The following is a 10,465-nucleotide window of genomic DNA, read 5'->3' as shown; positions in this document are numbered from 1 at the left end:
TGTTTGAAACCCAAATACTTTTTAAGTACATCCTGTGAACAAAGGCAAGTGTCCCCTTCATCTGAACTGAGATTAGGCTCTCACCATTGCAGGTTTTGGTTCTGCATAATGTAGCTTGAAGTCAGTTTCCAAGAAACCACAGACATTACAAGAGGACTTACAGGATAACTGGCATTTATTGAGCACTTGCTATGTCCCCAGCATAGACCTAAATGCTCGCATGCAGGACTTCATTTCCTCTGCATTAGCACCCCAGAAAATAGACCTGCGAGAGATGTGTGGCCGGTGGGAGAGCTGAGATAGTCCAAGTGACTCAATGACCCGTCCAATGTTACATGTTCGCTGTCTGGCATCCAAACCTGGAGCTCCAGCTTCCGCCCGGCTGTGCATTGCCTGTGCTGGGAATGACTCCAGCCCTGTGTTCTCTCTGTTCTTGTGTGATTTTTATCCCTGTCAGCTTTGACACTCACCCTCCTCCATTTTGTTTCTGGCTGTTGTGTTTTCACTTGTTTCACCCAGCTGACCTCACCTAATCCACATCACAATCCTAAGGGGGGGCTGTTCTAACTCACCTTGTCCCTTACAGGACGAGAATGAACCCCAGAGACAGGAGACACACCCCAAGTTACCAAGCTAATGGGCAACACGATTCAGACGTGGGTCTCGGTTCCCTCATCCTGGGCTTTCTGCCACAACAGTGTCTTAAAAACCTGCTATCCCTCCCATTGGTAGATAATGACATGATTTGGGGGTATCTAAATATTATCATTACATCATTGTAAGGTAAAAGTCCCCATGACCCCAGAAAACCAAGCTGAGGTCCAGCAGCTGATCTTCAAAGAAAAGCATCTGCTGGGAACTGAAGTAAGAAGTGTCCGGATGTGCTATGCCAAGTCTTTTTCAAGCTCTGGGGGAAGGAACGCTTTGATGTGTTAATCAGCATGTGCCTTTTCTCTATTCCTAGAAACACCTGCTGCCCGTGATGGCCCCTCCATTCACAGAGCTTCCTAGGTGACAATATCCTCCTCCCTCCAGGAGGATGTCACGCCTCTGGCTGCTCCAAACACAAAGACCAGAGGAGTCAAGGGTCTCTGGATGAATGGGAGCTAAGGCCAGCCATGCAGAGATGCAAACAGACACACTCCCATGGCCAGACTTGGGAGAATCAGAGGATACAAGTTTGACTTCGTGTGTGAATGAAATGAGCTCTGTGCCCTGCCCCCAGTGAAAATGGTCGGTAGACTATCACCACCCCAGTTTATCCGAGGGGACTCCAAAACAGTGCTCTCCATCCCAGGACATGTGGGGACCAAGAGCTTCCTGCACCCAGTCTGAGTGGGAGGAAGAAAATAGTGTGCAATGCATGGTGGGAGCGGGGGGAGCCAGGATCCCCCTGCTCACGCACTCTGGACAGGAAAGCCTGGCAGGGAGAAACGTGTACTCAGCGAGTCCCGTAGCACAGGGGCAGAGCAGCAATCCACGGGACTGAAGACGACACAGCACTGGGAAGTCGACCAGGACAGAGGGCAACACCAAGCTCCAATGCTTGCTCCTCCTGCTGGTCCCTGGTGAGTGTGGACATCTCCAAACTTAGAAGTCCAGAAGGTGGGATAACCCCTAGACTGGGTTGCAGTTTTGACCACCCACGTCAAGCTCAGTTACAGTTTTCAAATGTTATTTCTGCATTCCTAAGATCTAAGATGAGACTGGTACCCACCACTGGACCCTTCTGTTTCGCTCCCTGCACCACCAGAGCGCACCTCCACCCCTAGTCCTACCCAGCAGTGCCCTGAACAGTAGGGATTGGACTGGGGGCTGCAGCCTGGCTCTCCTGCCTCCACTGCCCGGGTTATTTGTCTGCTGGTGACAATGACAAATGGTGCTGTCAGAGCAGCCAGAGCAGGAACAGACCCCAGGGGCCTGCCAGGACCCTTTGAAGCACTGGCTACCAGAGCCAGCTATGTGGCGGGTGGAGAGAGTGAATGCCAAGTCTTAGGGGTCACTTCTGTCCAAGGCTGGGCCCTGGAATCTTCCTCTTCCAAAGACCCCAGTCTTCATCTTTCCCTGGGGGAATCTGCAGCACCTCTGGGGCCTCCTCAGCTCACCTTCAAATAGACTCATACCTTCCTCTCTTGTCTCCCGACCACTCCCAAGGACAAGCCTCTGGCCCCCTCCTAGTTCAGAGCTCCTCTGGCGAGCTTCGGAGACGGACCAGCAGGGGGCGCTGCAGCCACGGTGGCGCGAAGTGAGGCGTTGACTTTCCCAGTTTATACTGGTGATCCCCACAGTTAGCGTTTGAGCCCAGGTGACCAGGTGCTTTACTCAGGTGGTTTTCTTTAACCCTCACTACAAGCCCAGGAGGTTGACACTCTCGGTGGCCACATTTTATCATGAAGCGACTGGGGTTCAGAGAGAAAAGGTCACAAGTCTCAGAGGTGGGAAAAGGCACATCACATCACCCAGGGCCTTCTGGCCCCACTCCAAGGACCACGCTTAACCACTGACACAGCCGCAGCTCCCCGGGCGCATCACAGAAGCACAGACCTGGGTCTGGGGCAGCAGCCCCTCTGTCGATGGGACAAAGTAGAACTGGCCCTGCGGCCTGTAGGAATCTGTACCTATGGCTAAAATGACCTGGGGACAATCGAGTTTGGCAAGTCATTCTTCTCTACCTGTGTGTTCCAGCTGCCAAGACATTTAACATGACACCAGGAGCGCCGCTATCCATCAGGCTGTCTCATCCAGGCAGCTGGAAGACTCTGCAGACGCCTGCCTGGATCTGGGATCAATGCAGCATATCGCCACCTGCTTGAGCATGCTTAAAGAACTGTAGGACAGGATATGCTCTGTGTCTCCTAAATACTTTGCATAAAAGAGACTCATGTCTTAGCTGGAGATTTTAGGCACTGACCCACAGAACAGATTATCCAGGGAGCATTATCTTAAGATAGAACTCGAGAAATTCGATCTGTTCAGCTGCTCCCTACAGTTTCTCTCTGGAACAGCCGGATGCCTGCTGAAGCTATACCTAGAAAAGAAGGAGCCAGCTTGTAGAATTGTTGTCGTCCCTCCATCATTTAATGTTTAATGTTTAGTTTCTAACAAAAATAGGAACTAAAGAAAGGGAGGAGGAGGGCTTACTCGCTCATGTAACTGAAAGATCCATTCAGGCTTCAGTTGTGGCTGCATCTAGAAGCTTCAACAATGTCATCAGAACTCTGTCTCCTATCTCTTGCATCTTTTTCTCTTGTGTTATCTTCAGTCTCTGGCAGACTCTACTCTCCGGATGACAGGGTGACTAACCAAGACTCACATCCTACCAGCTCACCTGATAGGAAAGACTGTTTCTCTTTCCCATATCTCCTGTGAAAGTTCCAGAGCTGGCTAATTTGTGCAATTCGAAGCCCTGGGTCATGGCTCTGTGCCTCTGGTTCAGTTCTGGATTTAACAACGTGAGGCTTGTTCAACTAGATAACAGACCGTGAGAAAACTGGGATTCTTCTGGGGAAGGAAGGGAAATGGACAATCCTTTGGGTCATCTACTGCCCCTGAGGAGGACAAGGAGGTGCACCAGAGGCGACCAAGGATCTCTAAGTCAGAGGTCATGTCCTATACTATCTCATGGAGGTCCACAGCACGCCCCTGAAGTAGCTTTTAGCTTCCCAGGATTTTGTGGTTGTTGAGGAAACTGACACTCCGAGATGGAGAACAGATTGACTGATGACATGAACTCAGGTTCAAACTCACATCTGGCAACAACATCTGGCCTCCAACAAGGCTCTATCTTTCAAGCTGTGTCCTAAGCCAGAAAAGCTGAGAGTTAACCTTATAAAGGCTCGCAGCTCTGGGAGAAGCACTGTATGACTGGGTCACTGTGGCAGCTCCCTACTCCTCTCCGCTATGGAGAGTAGCTGACTTGGGCACCTGGTCCTTCTCTGTGTCATTATTTTCAGGCATAGAGTTGTCATGGTTTGGGTTTGAAATTGACAAAATCCTGGCCAGACAATTCCGTGCTTCTCCACTACTCTGGTGATCAACCCCATAAAACCAGCACCCCCCGCCCCCACTCTCAGAACTATCGTCATCCCTCTTCTGGCATGGGCCCCTCATAAACATTCCTCACTTGAAACTTTGATGGGTTCCTCATGAAATTTCTTTCATCATAGGAAAAAAAAAAAACAAACAGGAGCTCATTCCTCAGCTATAAAATGACAACATTGTCTTGAATCACTGATGTTAATGGTCACAGAGGGACCCAGAGGACTCACCGCTTTGGATACATTATCTCATTTAGTCACTTCCTCTTTCTAGTTACGTAACTTCGCACACATCGGGGAAATAATGTGTCTGACACACACAGATGTGCTCTTTCCCAAGATCAAGCAGATGTAACATTTTAGCCTTAAAACTCTTTTTGGGAAACAAAATGTTACAGACTCTGGATAACTCGCCATCAATATCCTGTATTTTTTCTTTATTTCTGTCCTAATACCCAGAGGTAATTAATTTAATATTGAATTGGTGTAAATGAACTACAAAGATGTTTGTGCTCATTTAGTTTTTTGTAAACATGCTATATAGCACATCTATGCTACCTAATGTCTGAATACACGTGTGTGCATGCAGTCACATGCACACATGAGTGTGTATATATTTTAAATGCACTGTCGCAAAATTCAGCAGGTGGTTTTCTTTTAAAACTTGTTCCTAAGTGTGTAATTACACTGTGTTAGTCTTTCTCCAATTGATTTATTTCACTTATTATTATATCTTCCAGGTCCTTCCATCCCTGTCATTACAAATGGTATGACTTAACGGAGTAGGTACAGATGTTGGTTCTGTGATGCACATCTGAGACTTAAATCATGTTTTAATGTTGCTTCAATAAGAAAATAAAACTTATTCTGCCCTCAATCTTAATTCTCTTGGTTTATCTGTATTGATGTGGATCTGGTTCATTCTTTTACACTGTGATAGCACATCCTATAGTGAATAAACTACAATTTATTTGCCATTTCCCAGCTGAGAGAACATTGGTTGCTTTTACATGCTTTTTAATGATAAATTACTGTAATAAGCACTTTGTATAGTTCTCCTTGGGCACACAGAAGAGGCTTTCTTTAGCAAAAACATCCAGAAGTGGAATTGGTGGTAATGAGCACAGGCCTCCCCAACACGACTAGGTAATGCCAATGCTGCCCAGAGTGGCTGTACCAATCTATACTCCTACAGGAACAAGACCGTCCCGTTCCCACACCTGTGCCAACACATGTATTACCAGATTGATTGATTTTTATCATATGACAAAACATAAAAATATTTCACCATTTCACTTTATATAGATGCAAGAGTGGCACTGAGAACATGTTATAGTTTATTGCCTCTCAAGTTAGCTTTACTCTGAATTAATTTTTCATTAATCATTATTGGGATCTTTGCTTCCTAGTGATTTGTGAGTGTTCTTAATACATTCTGGATAGTAATCCCTTATTAATCCAATGGCTTTCAAGTATCTCTTCTCAGACTGTCCCCAAGGTTTAAGATGTATTTTGTCATACAGAAGTTTTAATTTAGTGTAACATTGTCCATTAATATTCTCGTTGGTGACAAGCATTTTCTGTTCTATTTAAGAAATTTCTTCCCTTGTGATCTCATAAAAAGTTTTCCTATGCTTTCTTCCAAAGGTTTTGCATTAATGCTTTTTACATATGTAATTTTAGTACATCAAGAAAATATATCAAAAGGTTTATACACAAAGTTAGGCATTTAATCTTGTCTTTTTCCATGTGGAGAGCAAACCGTCTCAACATTAATTTCCTCATGCATAGAGGCGCATCTGAACTCCCTGATTCCACCAAGGTCTGCATCTACATGGCTCTGTTTAGTCTATTCCCACACCTGTGCCAGCCATATCGTTCTAGTTGTGAGTGCCACTCCCATCACAAAGTTACTGTGTCTCACCCTCAAACCGGGCCTTGCATACTTCGCCCCATGAAGCTGGGCTTGGGCCTCTCTCAGCCCCATTTCTGCTCACAGTTGCTTCTGTGAGGCTTTGTCAAGTGGACTCTGGAAAGACACTGAATGGCTGGGAGCCTTTTGGATGCACCTCCTGTCTGCCTGTGGTTCCCAGACCATCACTGCCCCCAATCCCTCTCCCCAGAGGCCCAGGCCCAGAGGGCGTCCTGGTCAACAGGAGCTCACCCAGCCTGCAGTATCCCTCAGACCGCATCAGGCCCCTCCATGACGCCAGCACAGTAGAGCAGTGCCCCACCTGAGACCCAAGCACTCATACTCTTCCGAGCACGAGCTGCCCACCACCCACCCCTTTACATTGCCCCTCAGCTTCAGCTTCAGGGACTTCCCACAGTCACTGCCCCAGGGACCTGTGTCCTGTGAAGCCCTTATTTTTTATTTATTTTTTTTCTTAATCAGTCATTTAATACCCAGCTCACAGTCCTTGATCTTAAGCCCTCTTGACTGGACAGATCTTTACTGACAAAACAGCTTCACAGTAAATCTCAACACTTTTCTTCTTCAGATTTGTCTTAGGTCTTCCTGTTCCTTACTTTCCCACATCACTTTTATCGACTTTCTCGTGAGTTAACCAAAATAACCATGGTAATATTATTACTACCCATGTAAGTTTTAAGTAGCCATCGCAGAAGTTCTTACGAAGCAGGTGAAGAATGGTCATCCTAAAGTATTTGAATTGTTGCTCATAGGTACAGTTGCTTCTTTCTCTAGTTCTTCTTCTATGTTTCAGTGGAGTATTGTATTTTTCTCCATAAAGTTTATATATGTCTTCTGTTAGATATATTTCTAATTAATGTAGAGGTTTTGTTGCTATGGTACATTGAACTTTTCTAATTACTGTTTTTAATTGTTTCTGGCTGTCTTTAAGAACACCATTGATTTTTTTCCTTATATTGATCTTATATCCAGCCACTTGCTAAACTCTTATGTTTGTTATTAACATGACTAAATATTCTGTAGAAATTTCTATGCACTCATATTAACTATGAAGGATGACAGACTGCTTCTTTCCTTGTTATACTGTGTGTGTGTGCGTGTGTGTGTGTGTGTGTCTTATTACATTATTATTATTGTGCCTTTAGCTTTTTCTGGCCAGGATGGAATTAAAGGAATTGGACTTACCTTTTCACCTGAAACATATAAAGATGTTTAAAAGTCATAAGCTCGGCTTTCTTTGTTTTATTTTATTTCTAGATTCCACATAAGTGACATTATATGCTACTTGTCTTGCCCCATCTGAGTTATTTCATTTAGCATGACGCCCTCAAGTTCCATCCATGTTGTTGAAATGTCAGAAATAACATTTCAGCATGTGTGTGTGTATGTGTGTATGCTTTCAAGCAACAGGTTTCAAGAAATGTAATTATATGCAAGAGCAAATCTCAAGAGTATTCATAAGGACAAAAAATATCTAGCACACAACTAAGTGAAATTCAAATGAAACTTGGCATTGAGTTGAAAATTGCTAAGCAGACAAATCTGCAAGAAAATAAAATCCAAATGAGGTAAGCAATCAATCAAAAGTAATGCAGGATAGACACAGTTGATAGAATTAGTAAATTGAAACTAGAAAAAGCATTAAAGATGCTAATTAGGCACACGGAACAAATATAAAACCACCAAATCAACTCATAGAGATGAAAATTAAAATGTCCAAGATGAAAAATACTTTTGAGGGGGCAAATTAACAACAGATTAGACATGACAGAAGAAAGGATTAGTGGAATTGAAGAAATGGTTATAGAAACTGTACAAAATAAAACACAAAGATTTTAAAAATGAACAGAGCATCTGCTATCTGCAGGACAACATTAAGTTCCCTGATATATATGAAACTGGGGTACCTAGAGAGGAAGAATGGAAAATGAGAAGTGCTTAAGGGAATTACTGAATTTAAATATGTATAAAATATGTGAATAGAAAATTTACTAAAGAAAATCAGCAAAGGGTCAATAAACATATGAAAAGATGTTCAATATCATTAACAATTAAGGAAATCAAATTTAAGCCATTCTGAGGAATGATTTTATAGCCACAACAATAGAAAAACTCAAGCACAGAGCTAGCATGTATTGGCAGGTTTACGAAGAAACTGGGACCCTTGGATATTGCTGGCCGAATGTAAAATGCTATAGAACTTTCTTCTATGGATCTTCCATACTATAGAAGAAAGTCTGCAGACCCTCAAAAGGAAAACATAAATTTAACGTAAGACACCACAATTTTTTCATAGGTATTTACCCAAGAGAAATTCAGGAATACATCTGGACAAAGATTTGTATACACAAATGTCCATCACAGCATTATTCCTAAAAGCCAAACACTTGAAGTAGCCCAAACGTCCTGGAATTGATGAATGGACACCACTGAGAAATACAAAGAACTCAACAATTGCTGCAAGCAGCCTGGTGAGTGAAACTCAAAACACAAAGAATCTAGATCCAAACACCACATGCTGTATGATTTCATGTATATGAAATTTCAAAAAAAAAGCCAAATCCATAGAGTGAGACAGTAGGTTAGTGTCTGCCTGGGGTAAGAGGTAGGAACAGAGAGTGCCCTCAATGAGCACCAGAGAGTTTTATTGGTGATGAAATATTCTAAAACTGGATTTTGGTGATTTTTACACAACTCTGCCAACTTGCTAAAAATATTTTAATTCTTTACTCAGAATAAGTGGATTTATGATCTACAAACAATATCTCAAAATCATTCCAAAAGAGACTGTGATTCATGGCAGGAGTCAGAAACATTACTCTTTGGGAATAAATAGGTGGATGATGACCACTTGGGCTTTACCAAAAGCAAAGGAATGCATTTACGCACCGGCTTGGAAAGCAAGGCAAGACACTTGTATCGCAGGCATGATGATGGTACATTTGATGGAGCAGCCTGTCTTTATTATACCAGATTGGTTAACGTAGATTGGGAGGGGACTTTGGGGGAATTTGTTTTTTTTTTTTGGGGGGGGGTTGTTTTGGTTTTTTTGGCATTGTATTTTTTTTTGTTGTTAGAAAGGAAGACAGAGCAAACTGGAATGTTTTCTGGTATTACGTGGCTATTGATTGCTTTTGCCTTAGAGGTTCCAGGTAAAAATGTGTTGGTTCTATAATTAAAATTCTTTTTTATCTTTTTCCTCCCTGATCCCAAGGAGAAGCAAATGTAGTAAAGTAAAAACAAAAACAGAAAACAACTATAAACCAGAGACATTTTATGGGGGTGGTAAGGGGAATGGGATCAGAACTGGGGTGGGAAGAGTGCACGGGACTATGGTGATGGCACACGGGTGAATTGGTGGTGGGAAGCCCTCGGGGACTGCAACTGAGGTGAAAAAAATCACACAGAAAGAAGAATGATGTAAAAAAATAAAAATAAAATAAAATATTAAAACAATATTTTTTAAAAGCAAAAAAAAAAAAAAGAGAGAGAGAGAGAAAATATTAAAAGAACAAAAACATGGGTTCTCCCTGGTGGCGCAGTGGGTTAAAGCACCTCATTATGAAGCTCTCCAAAGCCACTGCAGCACGAGTTTGATCCCGGCCAGGGAGCTGACCCACATGGCATGAGAGACTTCTTCTGACCCACCCGCTGCTAGCATCAGCATTGTACTTTGTTGATCTGCCTGTTCTGCTGCTCACTCTGTCTCTAGTGAATCCTCACATCCACCACACCTCTGGCCTGTACCCCAGTTCTTTAAGCACAAATAAATAAATCTTTAAAGTAAAAATTAAAATTTCAAGATTAAAAAAAAATTTGAAAATCATATATCTGATTTTTGAAAAGACTTGCAACTAGAATAGATAAGAATAAAAAACAAAGCAATACAGTACAGAAACATTAGAGCAGAAAGAAGATAGACAGGTGCAGATAAAAACACAAAAAGCTGCTAAACAACCTTCATCGTTAGGGAATGTAAGATGAAGCCCCAACAAGGTACCAGCATACAACTGACGGTCTGTCTCACGTCTTTAAAACTGACTGCACCGAGTATTAGCAAGGCTGTGGTACTTCTGGAAACTTCATGCACTGCTGGGAATGAGGGAATGTGAAATAGCTACAGACACTTTCTAGAACAGTTTGGTAGTTAAACATAGCCCTCACTTAGAATCCTCCCATCTACTCCTCAGTATTTAGCCAAGAGAAATGAACACATGTGTCTATACAAGGACTTGTATACAAATGTTCACAGCAGCCTTATTTGAAATAACCACAAACTGGAAATAATCCAAATGTTCGTCAACAGATGGATAGATAAACAGACTGTGGAATACCCAAAATGGAATAGTTCTCAGCCATAAAAGGGAGTGAACTACTAATACATGACACAACATGGAGAAATCTTCAAGTAGTGATCTGGAGTATAAGAAGGCAAAAACTTACATATTGGATTATCCCATTGGTATTAAATTCTTAAAAATGAATAGCAATCTTC

This window comes from Condylura cristata, unplaced genomic scaffold, assembly GCF_000260355.1.
Source record: "Condylura cristata isolate star-nosed mole 26May11 unplaced genomic scaffold, ConCri1.0 scaffold00032, whole genome shotgun sequence".
Lineage (NCBI taxonomy): Eukaryota > Metazoa > Chordata > Mammalia > Eulipotyphla > Talpidae > Condylura > Condylura cristata.
The sequence above is the reverse complement of the archived record's forward strand: the minus strand, read 5'-3'. Positions refer to the sequence as shown.